Source organism: Podarcis muralis, chromosome 1 (assembly GCF_964188315.1).
Source record: "Podarcis muralis chromosome 1, rPodMur119.hap1.1, whole genome shotgun sequence".
Lineage (NCBI taxonomy): Eukaryota > Metazoa > Chordata > Lepidosauria > Squamata > Lacertidae > Podarcis > Podarcis muralis.
The window spans coordinates 29,877,278-29,898,165 of record NC_135655.1 but is presented as its reverse complement, the minus strand read 5'-3'; the positions used below and the strand labels follow the sequence as shown (position 1 = coordinate 29,898,165).

The following is a 20,888-nucleotide window of genomic DNA, read 5'->3' as shown; positions in this document are numbered from 1 at the left end:
GGAATTTTCAAAACCCACTTTTGATTTCAGAGCACATAACACCCTGCTGTACTACGCTTATAATACCTGGAACACATAGGAACCTATCTTATATTGAACTATTTGTCTCTCTCAGTACTGCCTTTTTAATGGATGGTCACAGGTGCTTTAGTTGAGATTCCTGCATTGCAAAGGGTGTGTGGATTAGATTGCCCTTGCGAGTCGCATCCAACTCTGATTCTATAATCATGAGGACACACAATGCATTTTTGAGGGAGTCCTGTGGGCTTCCCTGCCTCTGTTCACTTCTCTCCCTCAAATCACACACACATCTGAGAGACAGAAAAAGAGAAAGCATGTGCACACATATTTCACTTTTCCAAGAGATTGGGGTAAAATTCAGACCTAGTAGAATTAACCTGAGCCTTAAATAGAACATGAGAGCTGAAAGAGGAAGTAGGGAAGAGTGCCACTCTTACAGCTTCCTCCCGCAACTCTATGTACTTTTCAAGGGAGAAAAAGGTAACAACCCTCATCATCTCACAACCAAGAGAGCAGTGAAGGGGAGGGTCCCTCAGAGACTCTGTAGGAGTCAGGAGAAGGTGTCGAGGGTGCATCTGCATGCTCACGAGCACGGTGTTGGTGACCCCTGGCCTGCTCTGACTGGCTGTTCCTCTACAACAGGCTTAGGCAACTTCGGCCCTCCAGATGTTTTGGCCTACAACTCCCATGATCTCTAGCTAGCAGGACCAGTGGTCAGGGATGATGGGAATTGTAGTCCAAAACATCTGGAGGGCCAAAGGTTGCCTATGCCTGCTCTACAAGGACCAAGGCAGGAGTCCTTTCCATCTTTTAAACTGGAGAAGCCAAGGATTGAAGTTGGGACTTTCTGTTGATGCTCAGCCATTGATCTACGGCTTTGCCCCTACGATCACCCTGTTCATAACTTCTATATCCTTGTATGACGGCCCTAATCATGAGTGCTTTGTGAATGAATTCTATGACTGCTGGAACGGGAGTAGCTTCTGCACTGGGGCTGATGAGCTAATCAGAAACACAGAGACCATAAAAACCGCCAAGCTCCTTTATAGTTTGCTTGCATAGGGAGTCGGTACTCTCAGAATGTCAGTATATTTTCTCCTGCTGAAGCTTTTTCTAAACTCTTTGGTGATATTTAGCCTCTTCCTCACATCCACACCTCTTTAGGAATCCACTGAAGTGAACTACGTGGCACCTGCCTCTTCTTATCACTGCTCTTTATTCTGGGCCTGTATTTATTATCACACCAAGTGCATGAACCTTCCTGGAAGCGGAGGAGGGCGTGTCTTGAATACACATCTCAGTCTACTGCAGTGCTGTAACCTGTGGCCGCTGGGAAGCTTGGTTCAAGCCACTGCTACCCACCATGGCTTCTGAGATGCTCCTTGCATAGTGTCAGTCGGCTCGCCGTAGCCACCAGGACTAGAAATTTCCTCCTTGTTTCAAAAATGGAAACTACAATTCTCCGCTTGTTCTGGGATACAACATGGGTGTGTAAAGATATGTATGTTTGTAGGAAACCATGGCATACCAACAGTGAACACAGTTGCTTTCCAGAGTGGTCCTGCTTAAACTCCAGGCCCCTGGGAAATCTGTGAAATGATATATAATGAACTGAATAAAATGTTTAAAATAACTTTAATAAAAAATAAAAACAGGAGCTTTTCTGTTAGGGATAGTGAATATAGAGATTCCGAAGGACCCTAAAAATTTGTTCATGTATGCCACAACTGCAGCCAGAATGGTGTTTGCCCAGAGGTGGAAAGAAGATGTTATACCAGCTAAGGAAGTATGGCTGATTAAATTGATGGATTGTGCCAAAATGGCAAAACTGACAGGTGTAATAAGAAACCAAGAGGGATTTTTTTATTTAAAAAAAAGTGAGGAAAATTTGTAGCATATTTGAAAAATTCTGGCGTACAAACAAGTTCATTAGCAGTTAAAATTGTACTAAGATAAATGGAAGAATAACTTTAAAAAGTGGAATAAAGTGGAAAATGCAGTGTTAATTTACATTAGAAAAGGAACCACAAAAGGGGGTGGGGGAGGGAAGTAAAATATTCAATTGTATTGGAGGTATGCATTTGTAAGGTGTGTATTTGTCAACTTGTGAAAAACGGAAAATAAAATTTATATAAAAAATAAATAAACAAACTCCAGGCCCCTGGGGTGAAGTTCAGGGCGGGAAAATCCTCTCCTATAAATAGGGTGTAGCGATCCAATTTTGCCTCCCCCGTACTACCTTGAAGGAATCTGTATTTCAGCGACGTGAGATTCTTGCTTGTTTCTGATTTGCAGTGAAAGAGAAGTGGCCGTAAATCACAATAAAAGCGACAAGAGGGATGCAGATGCCTGGGAATGCTTGCGCTGCAGGGTGTGACGGGTTATATTGGTGCATTGTTGCCCAGCAGCATCTCTCGATGCCATGGCAACCTTATTGGTGGGCAATATACACTGTTTTTCTAGCCGGATGGTAAACAGATGGGGGGGGGGAGTTGTTGGAAGAGCTCGCAGCAAGGGTGTGTTGTAACTGGATGTTGAGCAAAGACGTGGTCATCTAAATTCTGGATTAGCAAGCAGTTATCTCTTTACTCTCTTTATTAACATACAGTGGTACCTCGAGTTGCAAACGCCTCGGGTTACAAACGCTTCAGGTTACAAACTCCGCTAACCTGGAAGAGTTACCTTGAGTTGAGAACTTTGCCCCAGGATGAGAACGAAAATCGTGTGCCGACGGCGCAGCGGCCGCAAGAGGCCCCATTAGCGAAAGCACGCCTCTATTTAAAAACAGTTTCAGGTTAAGAACGGACCTCTGGAACGAATTAAGTTTGTAACTAGTGGTACCCTTGTACTTCTAAGGTGTGTGGCAGCAGGTCAGTTCCTGTCCTGCTATATCTATCAAAGGCTTCATTTTTAAAAGCGTTGGTAGGGTTTGTTCCTGTCATGTTCTTAGCACTTCGTAGCGTTCTGCTAAAATGTACCATCGCCACGTGAGTAACAGGTGCACACACATCCTCAAAGCTGTTGTGGTGGCAGTCTATTACTACAAGTTAAGGAATTTAGGCCATGTCACCTTGCAGATGGGGAAGACAGTTAACAGGAGAGTGCCTCCTTCTGGAAATCCATTGCCATGTTTGACATACTGCTCCTCTAGGAATATGCTTGTTTGGGAGAGAAGTTGGCCAGTGGTGTAGTGGTCCGGGGTTGCAGGGGACCTGTTCCTATTTCGGCAGCAGGGTCCCTGTCTCCAGTATCCAAAGCTACAAGGTGCTTCAGTTTCAAGAGAATGGTATGCAGGTTCTGCTATGCACAATGGAACTTTATGAAAAATTTAAGTTCCTCTGAAAGAAGATATTGCAGCACTGCAAATCATTTGCCCATGTATGTGTGCAGAAAACAGTGGATCTCGTTGAAAGGCTAGATCTGTGTTGATTGGTGCAATGCACCCCAATATTTATTATTGCGTAATTATAATTTTATTGTATAATCTTAGAAGGGGCAAGACTTTGAAGGGACATGGCTGTAACTATCATGAAGGGATTTTGCCAGTACACTACTGCTGAATCCAGGCTGCTGGTGTTGCAGTGCATGGGAGTGTAATAATATTCAGATGTCTGCCACAGACCTACTGGCCTCCTGGGCTTTTTCATAGCCACAAGAAGTTGATAGATTGGAACTGTCATCTCCTTTATTTAGGTCTTTGGGCCCTGGAGCTGCTTCAAGCTGTTCCTAGCCTGGTCGGAACACATCCTAAAAGCTTAGGAATGAGGCAGACTGTTTTGTGGTGGTGGTTGAGCTAGGATTTGGGCAGGGTTATGGGAGCCACCCTCCTTTTCATAGCAGCAGACTGGCAGGCAGCAAACGCAGCTCAACAGTAGAATTGTAGAGTTGGAAGGGACCACAAGGGTCATTTAGTCCAACCCCCGTGCAATGCAGGAATCTTTTGCCTTATGTGGGGCTCGAACTCACGACTCTCAGGCTAAGAGTCTCATGCTGTCCCCACTGAGCCATCCCAGGCCCAGAACACTTGCTTTGAATGCAGGTCGCAGGTTCCATCCTTGGCACCTCCAGTTAAAAGGATCAGCTAGGCTGGGGTGGGAGAAACCTTTTCAAGAGACCCTGGAAAGCCACTGCCAGTCTGAGTAGACGGGGCTGAGCTTGCTAGATCAGTGGGCAGGTAGTGTAAGCTACCATCTTAAATTCATACAAGGAATTGCATTGGAGCTGTGCATTTCTTAATTCGCCCGCCCTGCCCCTCTTTGACAGAGCTAGGACTTCAGCTCCAGCATTCCTGCTTAGAAGTGGAGATTAGTTCCTCTGCTGCAGATGAATAAATACCCTCCTCCCTCAGGTTTTCACTTGGGAGGCTCAATTAGATTTACAGTGTTGTGCAGACTAAAACAGGGCCACAGGGCCACATGCCTTTTCTCCAAGCATACAGAATTATGGATTGTTCCAGTGATCTTGTTTTTCCTCCTCTCCTCTCCTTAGCAAGGGGAGGAGGAAGCCAAGTTTGAAAATGGTCTGTCACTGTTTGTGGTTATTGTAAATTGCTGTGAAATAAGCCTCTTCACGACTATTTTGACTGTGGATTGATGGGACTATGGCATGTTTTAAAATGGGAGCTGTAGTTTTTCACACGGACACCAGACACAGTTGTTTCACAACAAATGCCTATCTTGATCCTTTAATCCTGTTTCAATCAAACTGTAAAAAGCGGAGGAAATGCTTGTTTTGGCAGGAGGATCTTTCTGTCCATAATAACTGGCTTTGTTGTTACCACACTAAGAGACATCAGTTGCCCAAGACTGTGTGATTGGATGGGCGCCAGGAGCCAAACATTCCTCTAGGCTTTAGGGCAAGGGTTGTGACTCGGTAGTAAAGCCACATGCTTTCTATGCAAAAGGTTCTGGGTTTAGTCCTTGGCATCTCCAGGAAGGGCTGGGGGAGACTCCTGAATCCTGAAGAGCCACTGGTGGTCCACATAAGGTAAAGGGACCCCTGACCATTAGGTCCAGTCGCGGATGACTCTGGAGTTGCGGCGCTCATCTCGCTTTATTGGCCGAGGGAGCTGGCATACAGCTTCCGGGTCATGTGGCCAGCATGACTAAGCCGCTTTTGGCAAACCAGAGCAGTGCACGGAAACGCTGTTTACCTTCCCGCCGGAGCGGTACCTATTTATCTACTTGCAATTTGACGTGCTTTCAAACTGCTAGGTTGGCAGGAGCAGGGACCGAGCAACGGGAGCTCACCCCATCGCGGGGATTCGAACCGCCGACCTTCTGATTGGCAAATCCTAGGCTCTGTGGTTTAACCCACAGCGCTACCCGCATCCCTGTTGGTCCACATATACAGTGTTAAATTAGATAGATTAAAGGACTGAGTGGGTCAGCTTCTTCCTGTACCTTCCTGTGTTCCCAGGAGCCAAGTGTACCTGCTGCGGCTGGATCAGACCAAACAGCTGCCAGCTGAAGCACACAAACTGGGCATGTGGACGTTGATGTTGTCCTTTTGTTTGTCGCCAGAATCTGGTCTTCAGAAGTGCGCAGTGTGATTGCAAACCCAAGCTTTTTCAGGGGAGCTGAGCATGATTCTCGGCCACTTGAGAAAAGCTGTGCATTCGTAGATCAGGGGGCTAAACCGAGCCGGCACTGAGAACCCGAGCTCTGATAGATTGCCTGTCCCTTGGAAAGGAAGTTTGCTTACCACTTAGGGGGAAGTATGTAAACCTTGCTGTTCCATTTGGCAGGAAAGCGGGCCGGGATTTATGGGTTTGCACAGCCGTCACTGGAGCAGAGGGATCTTACACAGTCGAGCATTTAATGGAGTGATAAGGAGTGCCTGTCTTCTCTGCGCTTGCTCTTGTTGAGGTGTCTGGAAAAGGTTGGAACAGACCGTGCTGTTTGCATAACGCACGTCGGCAGCCCTCTCTGGGCTCATTTGTGAGCAGAGCCTCCCCTCTGCCCTTCCTGGTTTTTTTGTTTTTTTAAATCCTTTTTTTGCTTTTCCTGGAAGCTGTGTGAGATGGAACCATCTATGCAAAACAAAGGATTGGGGCTCAGCTGAGTTGCCTCTTGTCAGTCTCCAAAAAAGGAGAGTTGCCAGATGCCTGCTCAAAATATAGCTTGCTTTTATGGGCAAGAAGAATCCCAGAGCGCCTGGAAGCATTTCAAGGCTCTGCAGGGAAGGTGGAGCTACTAGGGGGGAAAGGGTGCAGAAAAAGGCATGTTTCAGTTAAATGCCCTCTTGGCAATCAGGGTGCTCTGTTTTACTTTTAAAAGGCATTTGCTTAAATAGGCACTGAACCTCTAGCACAGGGGTGGAGAACCTCAAATGCAGACCCCAGACCTAGGGGAGGACTGACCTGCTTCTCTCCACCTGGCTTGGGGCGGGGCCTGACAGGCTCCATAAAGGACGGCTGCCGCTGTTGCTGGGCAGAGAGGGCTCCATTTTTGTTTTTTAATTTGCTTTTATTTTTTATCTATGTCATTTTAAATTGTGATTGGTATTAATGCTGTATTCCTAGTTTTAGATTTTATGATTTATGTGGAAATCGTTTTCCATTTGGTTGTGTACTTTTTGATGTGTTTTATTTATTGCTTATGACTTTTGTTATGTTGGTACAGTGGTACCTCGCGTTAAGTACTTAATTCGTTCCGGAGGTCTGTTCTTAACCTGAAACTGTTCTTAACCTGAAGGAACACTTTAGCTAATGGGCCTCCTGCTGCCGCTGCACAGCCGGAGCACGATTTCTGTTCTTATCCTGAAGCAAAGTTCTTAACCCGAGGTAATATTTCTGGGTTAGCGGAGTATGTAACTTGAAGCGTATGTAACCTGAGGTACCACTGTAATTATGTAAATATTGTTTGTTTGTTTTCAAAATATTTTTATTGGAATTTTATTTACAACATAACATAACCCCCCCCTCCCAATACAGAAATCCACCCTCATTAAACGTGAACATAACATAGTGAGCATAACATTATTATTATTATTATTATTATTATTATTATTATTATTATTATTAACCCACCCATCTGGCTGAGTTTCCCCAGCCACTCTGGGGAAACAATACAACAATACAAACAACCAAATAAAAGACTTCCTTTATCCAGCGGCGTAGCGTGGGTTGTCAGCACCAGGGGCAAGGCAAGTAATTTGCGCCCCCTAACCCGTGGATTTGCGCCCCCTAACCTGTGGATTTGCGCCCCCTAACCCATGGATTTGCCCTAACCCCAGATGTTGCGCCCGGTGCGGCCGGCCCCCCCTGCACCCCCCACACTACGCCACTGCCTTTATCCTGTAAATATGTAAATATTGTTATATTGTAAGCTGCTTTGAGCATTGTTTTAACTATGGAAAGCCGGCATACAAATAAAATGATGATGATGATGATGATGATGACCTCGACCTCTCAGTCTGGCCCTCAGAACCTTCCCCAGACCACACCCCTTACAGGCTCTGCTCAACACCCTCCTTCGGTTTTTTCCTCTGGCTGGAATGTGCCCTTGAACCCATACCAAGGCCTCTTCCTTGCTTGGATGGAAAGATGTACATGTAGAAACCTCTGACTTTTGCAGGGCTGGACTGCAGATACTGTACAAATATAAGAATCACTCCTGTTGCCCAAGCCACCACTAGCATGCAGCTGCAGGCCTCTGAAGGTAGCACTCAGGGGAAGGTGGTTGTTGGACTGAAAAAGCTTGCCACCCCTGTTCTACAGGCTCTTCTCTCTCTGTGGAATTAGGCCCCCAGCCATGTGGGGCTCAATGGCTGCAGGCCGGCCTCTGTTTCCTTCATGATCTAGCACCAGTGTAAGGAAAAAATGTTTTCCCCAGGAGATGCAAGAGAGTCTGTCCAACACCTCCGGGGCACCACCAGATTTGGAACTACCAGCTTTTGGTGTGCTAGCTTTCGTAACCACCTGCCAGTTGGATTATAGAACCATAGAGTCGGAAGGGACTCTCAAGGGTCATCTAGCCCAACCCCCTTTAGTGCAGGAATCTTTTGCCGAATGTGGAGGTTGCCCAATTAATGGAGGTCAGCACAGGATTGGCTCAATCTGTGTGTGGCCTTCTCCCTGTATGCAAATAGAATGGAATTCCTCTTCCATCCCTTGCCACCTCTTTTGAGTCTGCTTTCCCCCCTGTTGATCTCGCACTGCTCTTAGAATGGCAGTAGCTGTGAAAATGCAGAGCCTTGCTTTGTTGCTCCCCGGGAGAGAAAAGTTGGCTAACTTTGCCCTTTACAGCAGCTACTACCTGATCACTTCCCAGTCTTGCTTATGCGAGCGTCTTACTTCCACTGTGCGATGGATCAGTCATACATGCAGTGAGATGTCTCTTTCCCAGGGATCTTGCATTTCTGTTTGCGAAGGCGTTGGCTGCTTTTGCTGGAGCTGCAACATTGCGGGCACAAAGAAGGGAGAGTTGGGATTTGTCAAATGCATGCTAGTTATTGCAGGCAAAGAAGAAACTGTTAATTGAACCCATTGCACAAATCCACAAAGCCATCGCTGGTGATGGGAGAGTGGCTGGTGGAGCATGGACCAATTTCTAGGCCACGGGCCCCAACCTGCCCATGTAACCAGATGCTGGTGCTACCTGCTGCAGGTTAGACCTCCCTGTGTGGGGGCAGGTAAACTCCTTACCGATAGGCAGGAGTCTGTTGAGTGAGTGATCTCCATGTAAACTGTGGGCATTTACATGTCACCCCGCTGCATGGAGCATTGCTGTAAGGAACGGCTTTTCTGCCCTCTGCACGAGAGATGGGACAGTGAAATGGACGGTAAGCTAAGACTTTGAAGACCTTAAGTGCTGCTTTATTACTGCGGCCCTCTGCAATTGCATTAGGGCAAGAGATGCTGGAATGCCTTGGGGCTGTGCCAGCCTACCTGGAAGCGAGCCACACATTACATTGCAAGGTCCACTCTCATGAGTTGGCAAAAGCAGCCCAGACAGTGCGGGACTCCACCTCTTGGTCTGCATTAGTTATGTCACCCCAACCAGAAGTTGCTTTAGAAATGACCCAGGTAGGTCTGGAAATGTACTGGGTGAAGATTACAGGTGCTTTCATTCCTAAGCTTACTCAGAGTAGACCCATTGAAGTTAATAAACTTGACTAACCTAGGTGCATTAATTTCCGTGGGTCTACTCTGAGTGGGACTTTGCTGGCAGGGTACTTGGTTGCATGGACAGCTCTGAATGGATACTGTTTATATGTTCATGTAGGGAAGGGGTGGGGAGCCTCTGGCCTGCATGACTGTCTTGGCCCACCAGGCTGTTTCTTGAAAACCACAGCCACCTGCCTGTCAAGGGCGCTTGCAGCCAAAGGAACGCACACAGCAGAGGATTCACTCTATGTTGTCAAAGATAACACTTGCTTCTACAGCTCTGGATACTGAAGCACACCAATCTAGCATCTAAGCAGCTGTTTTTCCAGGTCTGCATTCTATGGAACAGTTGCAGCAACTGGGGACCAGCCTCCCTCCACCAGTATATGTACCTTCCCGTGATGGGCTGTGCGTGCGTAGCTGGAGACTATGCCTGCGTGGCAGCTGCCTCTGATCTTCCCTCTTTAGTCCTCTCTTGGTTCTAGGAGACAGTGGTGCAGGAGAGAGGGTAGGTTAGCAGCACCCGGCTCTTCACTTGCCTGGTCTGCCTCTTCCTCCAGCTCTGAAGCTTCCCCTGCCTCTGATTCTTGCCTCCTGGTTGGCACAGGTCCCCCCAAACCCTGCCCCCCTCTCCCAAGTTAGACTCCAGCTCCCCTTCCTCCCCGTGCATGCTCAACAGCATCCTGCCAGTCCGCATCAGATGACATGACTGGTGATGTCAACTGGTGGGCGGGAGCGCAGGGTTGGCTGGGCTACCCTGTTCCCAGCAAGGAACAGGATTGGGCAGCCTAGGCAGCAGGATTAAATCTCTGCTCATCAGCCTTCTCTTTTAAGTGTGGGGGGGGAGATGGGGGGGCTCCCCCCAAGCCCTTCTGCTGCCTCCCACTTACAGGAGAACAGAGCAGGAAGTTGGACCCAATGACCTCCAAGACCCCTCCATTTCTCCAGTTCTATTATTTATTTAAGGGGGAAAAATCGTATCCCTCTCCACCTTAGTTCCAGAGATGGGTTGCAACAGGTTTTTTTAATCCATAAAACCAAGAAAACTAAAACAAGACAGAGCAGAAGTGAAAATGATTTTTTAAATATAAAAAAATAGTCGCAGAAGCAATAATAATAATAATAATAATAATAATAATAATAATAATAATAATAATACCAAGAGAATAATAAGAGCAAAAGATCATCAGCATGCACCAGAGATTAAAATGTGCCGGGGACACATCTTAAAAGATCCTAGACTCCGTTAAATGTGTGAATATCTAGCTGTGTTTCTACATGGCTCTGAAGGACCATCTAGGAAGGCACTGAGGAAGTGTGCAGGGGGAAGGCCTTGCATCATCCAAGCGCCACGACAGAGAGAACCTTCCTTTGTTACCACCATCTCACTTCTGATGGTGGTGGCAACCCAGCAATGGGGCCTCTGAGGAATATCTTTATACATTGGCAACCAAAGATGGTGAAAGATGCTAAAAGGCACAGAAGATGTCTGAGCAGCCATCGGGCAAGGCTTATCAGTGCACAGCCCAAAGCTGCACCCCTGAACCTTGACAGGGAATGTGATTCTGTCTAGAACTGGTCAGATCCCTTCATAACCACCTCATCTGAGCTTGTTGTGGAGGGAGTTGCACTCTCCCTAAGAACCAGTGTGGTGTAGTGGTTAGAGCAGGAGTACCCAAACTTTTTTCAAAGAGGGCCAGATTTGATGAAGTGAACATGCGCGAGGGCCGACCAAAGTTGGTGAGCTTTTTTTAGGATTGAAGTTGGTGAGGTTTTTTTGCAATTTGACCCCAGAGTTATTGAGCTTTTTGGGTGATTTTATCCCAGGACATGTGCTGCCATGGGGGCCAGATTAAATTGACCCGCGGGCCGGATTAGGCCCCCGAAATGGACTTTGGACATGCCTGGGTGTTGGACTGGGACGCAGTAGCCCAGGGTTGAAATCCCCACTCTTCTATGAAACTCAGTGGGAGATCTTGGGCCAATCACTCTACATCTCTGTCTAACTTATCTCACAGGGTTGGTTGGTTGTTGTGAGGAGAATTATGTATGCCACTTTGAGCACCTTGGAGGAAAAGTGGGATATAAATGTGATTAACATACATACATACATGACTTCCATAAATAAATGACTAGGTTTGGGGTCTGGGAGTGATTTACAGCTTCACCTCGGGCAGAAGGAAAGGAGAAAGCAATATCTGTATGTCCATACTTTACTCCACACAACCGTCGCAATTGCAACCATGGAATTAGCAGGGGACAAATTTATCCAGCTGTGTCTTGGCAAATGCAGTTTCCCTGCAGCCAAAGCACCAGCTGGAGTAAGGATATGTGGTTCTTCTCATATCAGATGGGCAAATTTTGGAGAACATTATCTGGGTTCTGCACTGCTATTACGTTGCTGCAGTTTTTATAATACTCATCCAGAAAGGTCCAGAGATGCTCTTCAACAATATTCCTGCCTTGGGAAGGCACTGTTTGAGCTTCTTCAGGTGCCTTAGCCCATCTGCTGAGCGCCATCCATTAATAAACATCAGGAAGGCTGATCTCAGTGCAAAAAGCCTCAAAGCTCAGTCCTGACTGTTGCTTTCAGCTCCTGCTGATACTGCTGGGAAATTGTTGATGCCTAATAAACCTGAGCGCTGCATATTCCCCTTGGAGAAGAAACAACAAAGCTGCAAGCACAACAGTAAGAGGCAGACGTTGCGGGGTGGGGGGTGCGGTTTGCAGAGAAGGGAAGCTTGTGGAGGAATGCATGTGAACAATAGTATTGTAACACCGATTTCTGTTGAATTTTGCAAAACAGACTGTGATCAGAATATCCAGGCTGTGAATATTGACTACAAAAATCAACAAGAGTTTTGCATTCCAGCAAATCGTCTTCCCACTGATGTTCTTTAGTGCGGCAAAATGTTAAATTTGAATTGGCCCTTAGGTGAGCAGCAGCAGCAGCAGACATATTACCAGGGCAGGATATTCTTAGTGGGGGTGATGCCCTGGTGTTCAAACTCCGTTCCCCAGGAGTCATGTCTCATTCCAGCTATCTCCTCCTCTGGATGAACCCAAAGTGGGAAGGAACACATCACAAAGAGGTGGCCCAATCAACCAGTGAGAGGGTTTTCTGCTGCAGTCACTGATATCTGCCCTGATCCTTCTAAATCTGGGCTGGGAAACTTGTGGCTCTCCAGATGTTGCTGGACTACAACTCCCATCATCTACCGCCATTTGCCATGCTGACTGGGAGCTGAAAGGAGTTGTAGTCCAATGACAGAGGTTCCTCAGCCCTGCTCTAGATTCTAGTACACTTCGTGAACTAGCGACGGGGCTGGCCCCACCACTTTGCAGGCTGAGACAGCTGCCTCAGGCGGCAGATGCTGGAAGCAGCCCCAGCCAGCGCCATGCCCCCACAGTCCCTAAGTTACTCTGCCCTGTGCTCCCTAAATAGCCCCCAGGAACACTTCCTTCCTAAGCTGTCCTCAGGTGCAGTAGAGAAAGTTTCCCACCAGTGGTGTTGATATAAGATTTAACAGCTAGTTCAGTTGACTTCTCTATAAGAAGTGGAGGGGAAAGTGCCATCTTGTCCTTTGCTTTGCTTTGGGTAGCAAAATGTCTTGGACCAGCCCAGTATAATGTGGGCGGGTAAAGTTTCTAGGCTGTATGCATCCTTTATCCACACATATGCTGTTGCATCCATTCTCTTATGAGGTTGTGATTATCCCCGCTTAAAGAATGAAGCAACTCTGAATGTGCACACATAATTGGATCACCTCCATACTTTTTAGTATTAACCCACCCACCCCAATTTGTGGGCATTTTGTTTTTAAGCCTAAGCTTTTAGCACATACCTGTTTCATTTAGTATTGCAGTGTTCCTGGTATGTGGATTAGTGGTATGTGGAGAGGTGGTGCTGTGGTTTTAAACCACCAAGCCTCTTGGGCTTGCCGATCGGAAGGTTGAATCCGCTTGATGGCGGTGAGTGCCCATTGCTCTGTCCCTGCTTCTGCCAACCTAGCAGTTCAAAAGCACACCAGTGCAAGTAGATAAATAGGTACTGTTGTGGCAGGAAGGTAAGCGGCGTTTCTGTGCACTCTGGCACTCATCACAGTGTCCCATTGTGCCAGAAGCAGTTTAGTCATGCCGGCCACATGGCCTGGAAAGCTGTCTGCAGACAAACGCTGGCTTCCTTGGCCTGAAAAGCGAGGTGAGCGCCACACCCCATAGTCTCCTTTGACTGGACTTTATCGTCCAGGGGTCCTTTTCCTTACCTTTACCTATGTGGGTTAGTGCTCTCCGAAAGGTATCCGCAGCTTTGGTGCTCATTTCCAATGCCTTTCACAGGCACATAGGTGAGGGATTGTGGGATGTGCGTCACCTCCCCCAAATCTCTCTGAAAAGGGATGTTTTTGTTGCCTGGATGTTTTAAAGCCCAGCTGCCTTTGTACATGCTAGAGTGAAGCTGGGAATGGCAAGACATTCTGCCTGGCGCTTCTTAGTCAGCCCATACCCGCCCACGCAAAAAGAGAGACAATAAGCCTCTCTACGTCAGCTGCTGGGAAGCAGCGTTGCTGAAGGCCAATTGTTGCTCCCATAAGCAACATGTGGAGATCTGAATTGCCGTGCCTACCCTTTTAGCAGAGATTTCATACCTCCTGCCCTGCCTTTGACAAAGCCCCTAGCAAATCCCTTCTTCTATACACCCCGTTGGAAAGAGCGGGTGTCTGCATTCATGCCCTCTGCCCCGTGATGTTTGTTCCTCCTTGTTCTGGTACGCATCAGGATTGCAGTGTGATGGTTGACGTTGGCTACTTCAGCAAGGATGGTAGTCTGTCTTTCTTATAACACTGTGTACCACAATGCGATTTGCGGGGATCCAAGAGAAAGAAAAGGTATTTGGGTCGCAAGAAGAGTTACTAGCAACCTTGGATCTTCCAGTCCAGGATGCAGTGGGGCAGTGTTAGAAACAGAGATATGAAAGCTAGGAGCTAAATGGCACCTTAACCCAGGTTATAGGCGCAACAACGGAATGTCTAGGTGCACTTTTTTATAACAAGAATACAAAGCTGAAAATGAATGAATGAACTGCAGCTGAAATCTTATGTTCATTTTTCATCCTCATCTGATGCTTGCAAAAAACAAAGCCATGCTTCCCCTGCCCACCCCCCTAATATTCTTATCCAATCTTCTCCAATCTTCAGAGAGTGGCTGGAAGGGGGGGGTGCACTGCAGCTTTAACCTGAAATCTTAGGCGCAGCGCTGCGCCCAGAGCTCAGAAACCGCCTGTGCTAATGAAATTCCCTGTCGCAAAACGTGCCTAGAACAATGGGAGTTTCAAACACTACTGTGATGGGAAGTGGGGTAGAAGTTTAACCAGTGCTATTTTTCTAGAAAAAGAGGTGACGGAACTCACCATGAACACCTCCCTCGTTCTCTTAGAATGGCAATGGCGCCCACCTGAGAGGTGCCGGAACTGAGTTTTAGCTGAAAGAAAAGCCTTGAGTTTAACTCTTTCTGCTCTTGTAAGCTGGGCATAGCTTGCAGGACATGAGATTTTAACTCTTAGACCAGGCTTCCTCTACCTCCAGATGTTTTTGAGACTACAATTCCCATCATCCCTGCCCACTGGTCCTGCTAGCTAGGGATCATGGGAGTTGTAGGTCAAAAACATCTGGAGGGCTGAGGTTGAGGGTGACTGGTGAATAAAGCGATCTTGGAATTGTGGAGGATGGTAGCTTAATGAAAAGGTTAATGCAGTGTGGGACAGCTGTGAAAAGAATAAATTTCATGTTGAGGATCATTAAGAAAGGGTTTGAAAATAAAACAGCCAATATTTCATTACCTTTGTACCATTTTATGATACAATCACACCTGTTGTACTGAGTACAGTTCTGGCTACTGCGCCTCAAAAAGATATTGTGGAACTGGAAAAAGGTGGTGGGTGGGTTTTTTTTTGGGGGGGGGGGTTTAAGGGCAATCAAAATAACCAGCAGGCTGGGACCACTCTTCTTTCAGGAATGGTTACAGCATTGGCGGCTCTTTAGTTTATACAGAAAGGTGACAAGGCGGGATCTGTAGATGGAGAGAAGTTTTTCTTCCTCATAAATTCCAAACCCCAGTGATGCTGAAAGGTTCAAGGTAGAAATAAGAGATTCTTTGTCATGCAGCACACACTAAAACTATGGGATTCAATACCTCAAGATGTAGTGATATCAACCATCTTGGACAACATTCAAAGGGGGATTAGAGAGCAGGGGTTTTCAACTTTTTTGGGTCCACGGCTCCCTTGACCAACTGCATTCTTTCTACGGCACCCCTGTGGGGCTCAGGTTATGCAGAGCTGGCAGCCCCATACCCGTCCCATGTGGAGTGTGCTCCTCAACCTCCTCTCCTCTCCCCTCTCCTTGGGAGTCCTCTGGATAGCCACACATGCCACCCCTGTTCTCTGAGCTGCCCCCCCCTGCCCCAAAGAGAGGTGGCTGCTCACACTGCCCCAAAGGGGCCTGGGAAGCACCCCCTGGCTAGCCCCAGAGGCACCATTCACCTTGGGAGCTTGTAGCTAGGTCTGCTGCAGCAAACAGCTGTGCAAGCATTCGGGAGGCAGAGACACAAGAGGAGAAGGGAAGGAAGGAAATACGGACAGAAACCAGTGTTGCCCACAGCATTCCTGACCATCATTCAAGGCACCCCAGAGTGCCCCAGCACACTGGTTGAAAAGCACTGACGTAGAGGATAAAGCTCTCAGTGGCTACTCGTTTTGTTATCTAGTGTCAGAGATAGGACTTGGACAAGTGTTGCTGCATTCACGTCCTGCTTGTTTGTGGGCTTCCCATGCACATCTGGTTGGCTGCTGTAAGAACAGAGCGCTGGGCTAGATTGGCCTTTGGTTTCACCCAGAGGGGCTCTTTTTAATGTGCTTAGGACTTTAGCAATAACATTGCCAGCAGGGAAGGAGGAAGGGCCTTGGCTTTGGGGAGGGCAGTGCAAACATTCTGTATCAATTGCTAATTAATTTGGGTGCTACTTCTGGGGGGTGCCAGACTCCGTGATGCTGCAAAAGAGAAACTCTGCATCTCTGCAATAGTCGGAGGATTAAGTTGTGAAGTCATAGGCAGAACAGTGCCAGGACCCTGCCATGGGGAGCTTGCCATCTAATTAGTTAATGTTTGCTTGGTGCTTTGCTGATGTATCATGCAGCAGTTGTACTAGGCATTACTGTTGTCAAGGTACAGTGCATACACAGGAGGCTATTAATAAACAAAACCAACAAACGGGGAGGAGGGGTTTCTAAGAGGCATGGGGCAGATGGCTGTCCTCTATGGTCCTGCCTAGTGAAAGGCTTCGGGCAGAAGTCCAACAAACCACCTGAAGGCAGCACAACATCCTTGGGCACATCCCATGGTGATTGTCAAGGTCCCCTGTCCCTTCCAATTGTTTATTTTTGCAATTGACTTTTTGTCGTTGTTTGGGGGGGGTGCCTGCTTGTTTTTCCCTCTGTGTTGCATTTATTTTGGATTCTGTGTAAGCGTTTTCCCATCTGGGGACATGTTTCTGACTCTCGACCATTGTTCTTCTGCAAAATGAATGTTTCGTTTTGCCCAGCCCATGAGATTTTCTTTGAGGTCATCTCGTCCAACCCCTTGCAGTGCAGGAATATACAGCTGTCCCTTGCAGGGATTGAACCAGCAACCTTGACTTTATCAGTACCACGCTCTAGCCAACTGAGCTATCCAGCTGCTTTTAAATACTAAAGTGGGATGGGGAACCTTTGGCCTGTGGCCTGATTGACCCACAAGGTCTTGGAGGTTGGCCCCTTGGGCTGTTCTGGGCAGCTCATGCCTGGCTTTCCCCTGCTCCTGATTCTTCCTCTCAGTGTGTTCCCAATTATTTCTTTTCTTTGAATGAAAAGCTCACCAGCATTCTGATGCAAAGGAGCACGCTTAGAGTGAACTCAAACTGGCATCCTTGGTGTAAATGCAGCAAATGTACCTGCTGTTGTGAAGTGTGAATCAGCCTCTAATTTGAGCCTTAGAGACTGCATTCTCTTAAGCCCTGGCCAAAGAAAAGAGGCGGAAGCATTTTGACTCTTTAAAATAAAAGGCTTGTGAACTTTCCTCCTGTTGGGATAGGTGAGCAGGAACAAACAGGCTTGTTTACTCTGGGATGGCGGTGCTCACAGCTCCATAGAGAAAGGCAGCAGCCCATGAATGATGACCCAAGTTACTCAAGAAAGGTGTGAGGTTGAAATGCCCTTATTTGCATTGACAAGGATAATTATTCCAAGGAGGCAACCGGGGAAATAATATCTGAATCAGGATTGGGTGAGCAATCCTAGAAGTGCCTTGGAGGAAAGATTGGGACCTCGTCATGTAGTCTTTAATAGGCAGCCGATTAAATTCATTGTGTAATCACTGTATTCATCCCTAGCTTGATTAATGAGATGCTTGGGCTAAACAACATGATGCCACACTGTTATTATGCAAATCTGATTTGACCATGTACAGTTGTGGTTGCCGTACCTCAAAAAGGACGCGGTAAAGTTGAGGAAGGATCAGGAAAGGGCCCCCCAAATGGTCAAGGCTCCGGAGCAAGCTTCAGTAGAGGTGTGGAAGATGGTGCAGAGAAAACAGATAGAAAAAAGGTTTTTCTTCCTCTCTCATATCACTCAGGGCCGTCCAGTGAAGTTGAGTGTTGGAATATGCATGACAGACCAAAGGAAACAGTGCATTGTTTAATTGTGGAATTTACTACCATAAGATGGCAATGATAGCCACCAACGTAGGTTGCTTTAAAAGGCTGTGAGACATATTCATTGAGGTTATAAGGCTATTTTGTGCCTCCACTCCCTGAGACAGCATACCTCTGTATACCAGTTGTTTGGGATCACAAGTGGGGAGAGTGTTGCTGTGCTCAGGTCCTGGTTGCAGGCTTCTTATGGGCATCTGGTTGACCATTCTGAGACCAGGATAGACTAGACGGGCCTTTGGTCTAATGCAGGGTTTCCCAAACTTGGGTCTCCAGCTGGTTTTGGACTACAAGGAAGAACTTCCTGACAGTAAGAGCTGTTTGACAGTGGAATTTGCTGCCAAGGAGTGTGGTGGAGTCTCCTTCTTTGGAGGTCTTTAAGCAGAGGCTTGACAACCATATGTCAGGAGTGCTCTGATGGTGTTTCCTGCTTGGCAGGGGGTTGGACTCGATGGCCCTTGTGGTCTCTTCCAACTCTATGATTCTATGATTCTATGATTCTACAACTCCCACCATCCCTAGCCAGCAGGACCAGTGATCAGGGATGGCAGGAATTGTAGTCTAAAAACAGCTGGAGATGCAAGTTTGGGGAACCGTGGTCTAATCCAACAAGACAGCTCTTATGCTTTGTACTACAGTTCCCATCAGCACCAGCCAGCATGGCCAGTGGTCAGGGACGGTGAGAGTTGTAGCCCAAAATGTTTGGAATACATCAGGTTGGGGAAGGTGGTGCTAAACTGAGATCAGAAACGAGGTGGATTTCGCCGCCAGGTCTCCACCCAGGCTTCTATCTCTCCCCTCTTAGTTGCTGTATGAAAGATAATAATTTCTCTGAAGAATCCGAATAGGCTGGATGCAGCGCAGCAGGACAAATGCCTGCCAGGTTTTTGGACTGGTAATACATCTCTGGTTGTGACACTTGATGGTCCCTGGGGGCAGAGGCACCAGGCAACTTATAAGGCCCACCTCTGCCCCCCCCCCCCCGCTTGCAAATTGTGACCTAGCTGTAGCCGACAGCCTTCCCACTCCAGGAATAACTGAACGGCAAGTGCTGAATCAGATGAAATTGATGAATTACTGCAGTGACAGGGGGATGGAGGGGTGGGGGAACTCTGTGTGTATGTGCCTGGCGTGTCTGTGTGTGCAAGAGCCCTCCCACACACTCCCTGGCTGATTCTAAGTGCCGGGAGCTGTGCTCCAGCTAAGTGTGGTGTATAAATGGCAAAGCTGGGAGAGAACTGTTTTCCGATGGCAGAAGCCCATCTGAAGTGACGGAGGATGCTGATTCTTCTCCGGGGGTTTCTTTTGGGGGTCTCTGCTTCCTGGAGCGGGGTTGTGCTGCGTTGTTAATTAGAAACCCTCTTCTGGCAGCTGAGCTTGACCCATCCTACCTCTTTCCTCCGCCAACCAACGCAGGGTTTGTTTCCAGAGCCCTAAAAGGAAAGGGCTGGGGAAGGATGCCAATTCTTCATGCATCATAAGCTGCGTATACAACTGTAGAGGCCTCAGATGTACTGACAGCAGCTTCCCTCTTGTGTCTCCAGGGGGCTTAGGGCACAGCTGCCGCCGCCACCACCGCCGCTGCTTCATAGCAAGAATCCAGACTCCATGGCTGATTCTGGGAACTTCGTCAGGACCAACTGAGAGACAAAGCCTTGTGCGAACCAGGATCCAAGCATTCCCTTTCCCCCACCCGGTTAATCCCAGTGGCATTGTTATCTGTGTCTAAGCCTGTCTGGCAGTTTTCCCCAGGTATGTAGCAATTTTAATAAGCTTTTCTTTTTTGCGAGTGAGGTTTAAGCTTCCGAGTGCCTAGCCGTCTCTTAAAACTCCATTGTTTTGTTTATACTGAAGTCTCACGTTTAGTTTGGCTCCGGGTGTTTCACGCAGTTTAGACAACTGAGGATTTTGATGCGCCTTTCAGCCTTGTAATGAGGCAGCACCCATTACGTTGAAAAGCTGACACGCTCCACCTTTAGTAATATCCGAAGCTGGCTTACGCGAAGTCAGACCACTGACCCATCTTAGCTCAGAAGTGCCTAGGCTGATTGGCAGGAGTTCTCCAGACAAGGGCCCTTGCTAGCCTTACCTAGGAACGACTGGGATTGTACCTGTCGTCTTCTAATGCAAAGCATGGGTTCTACCACTGGGTTACGGCCTTTCCCCTCTAATGATGGTGCATGGAGTGAGGTGCATGGGAGCTTAATGGTGGAGAAGCAGCATCCTGGGGAATTTTGGGCTTGGCAGCAGAATGTATTTTGGGTTGTGTTTTTTTAATTTCCCTTGTAATTTAGTTTTATGATTTGGTGTGTTTTCTGGTTTCATGTGTGGTCAGGCGCTTCAGGTCCACCTCAGTGGGGAAAGAGCAAATTGCAACTCATAAAAAAGTAAAATGTGTGTTCTCTGGAAAGAGCTGATGATTTTGTGTGCTTAGGAGAACATATACTAATCCTACAGAGTGATCCTCAAATACACAAGTGTTTAGTTGTTGCTGTTTTAAACTGCTGATTAGTTGTTAAAAGGTAGCCAAAGTTAGGAGAATTTGTAAATTATGCTTTTTGGGGGGCGGGCCTGTAAACATAGTGTTGTTGCTCTTTGATTTGAAAATTACCATGTTTTAGTGGTGGGAAGGGCTGCTGCCAGTTAGTGTGTAGTGAGGTAGGAGGAGCAATCTTCTGGTACAAATGCAGCTTATTATTCATTTATTTATAGAATTTGATAGTCACTTTATCTTGCCCGAGGCAAATCAAAGCAACTTACAACCTAGCGGACAATGTTGGTTGCTCCAAGTCACAGGCATGGCCAAACTTGGCCCTCCAGCTGTTTTGGGACTACAACTCCCATCATCCCTAGCTAACAGGACCAGTGGTCAGAGATGATGGAAATTGTAGTCCCAAAACATCTGGAGGGCCACGTTTGGCCATGCCTGCTCCAAGAGGAGCTGTCTTGATGCTTTCAGTTCTGAAGAAAAACATCCCACTGCTTTCCTATACTAAAGGAACCTCCTCCCTCCTCCAAA

The 20,888-nt window shown here is 47.3% G+C and overlaps 1 protein-coding gene across 9 annotated transcripts in view; it reads left to right on the top strand.

Annotated features, from left to right (window-relative positions):
* Positions 1-20,888, top strand: part of TMEM63C (transmembrane protein 63C) — a 72,321-nt gene that overhangs the window by 1,493 nt on the left and 49,940 nt on the right. For 6 of the 9 annotated variants that reach the window (XM_028718880.2, XM_028718860.2, XM_077925310.1 and 3 more), the window contains exon 2: positions 19,414-19,621. The exons of the other annotated variants lie outside the window; for them this stretch is intronic. The gene's annotated coding sequence lies outside the window, so the exon portion shown is untranslated. The remainder of the gene's footprint in view (positions 1-19,413; positions 19,622-20,888) is intronic. 9 annotated transcript variants of the gene reach the window in all.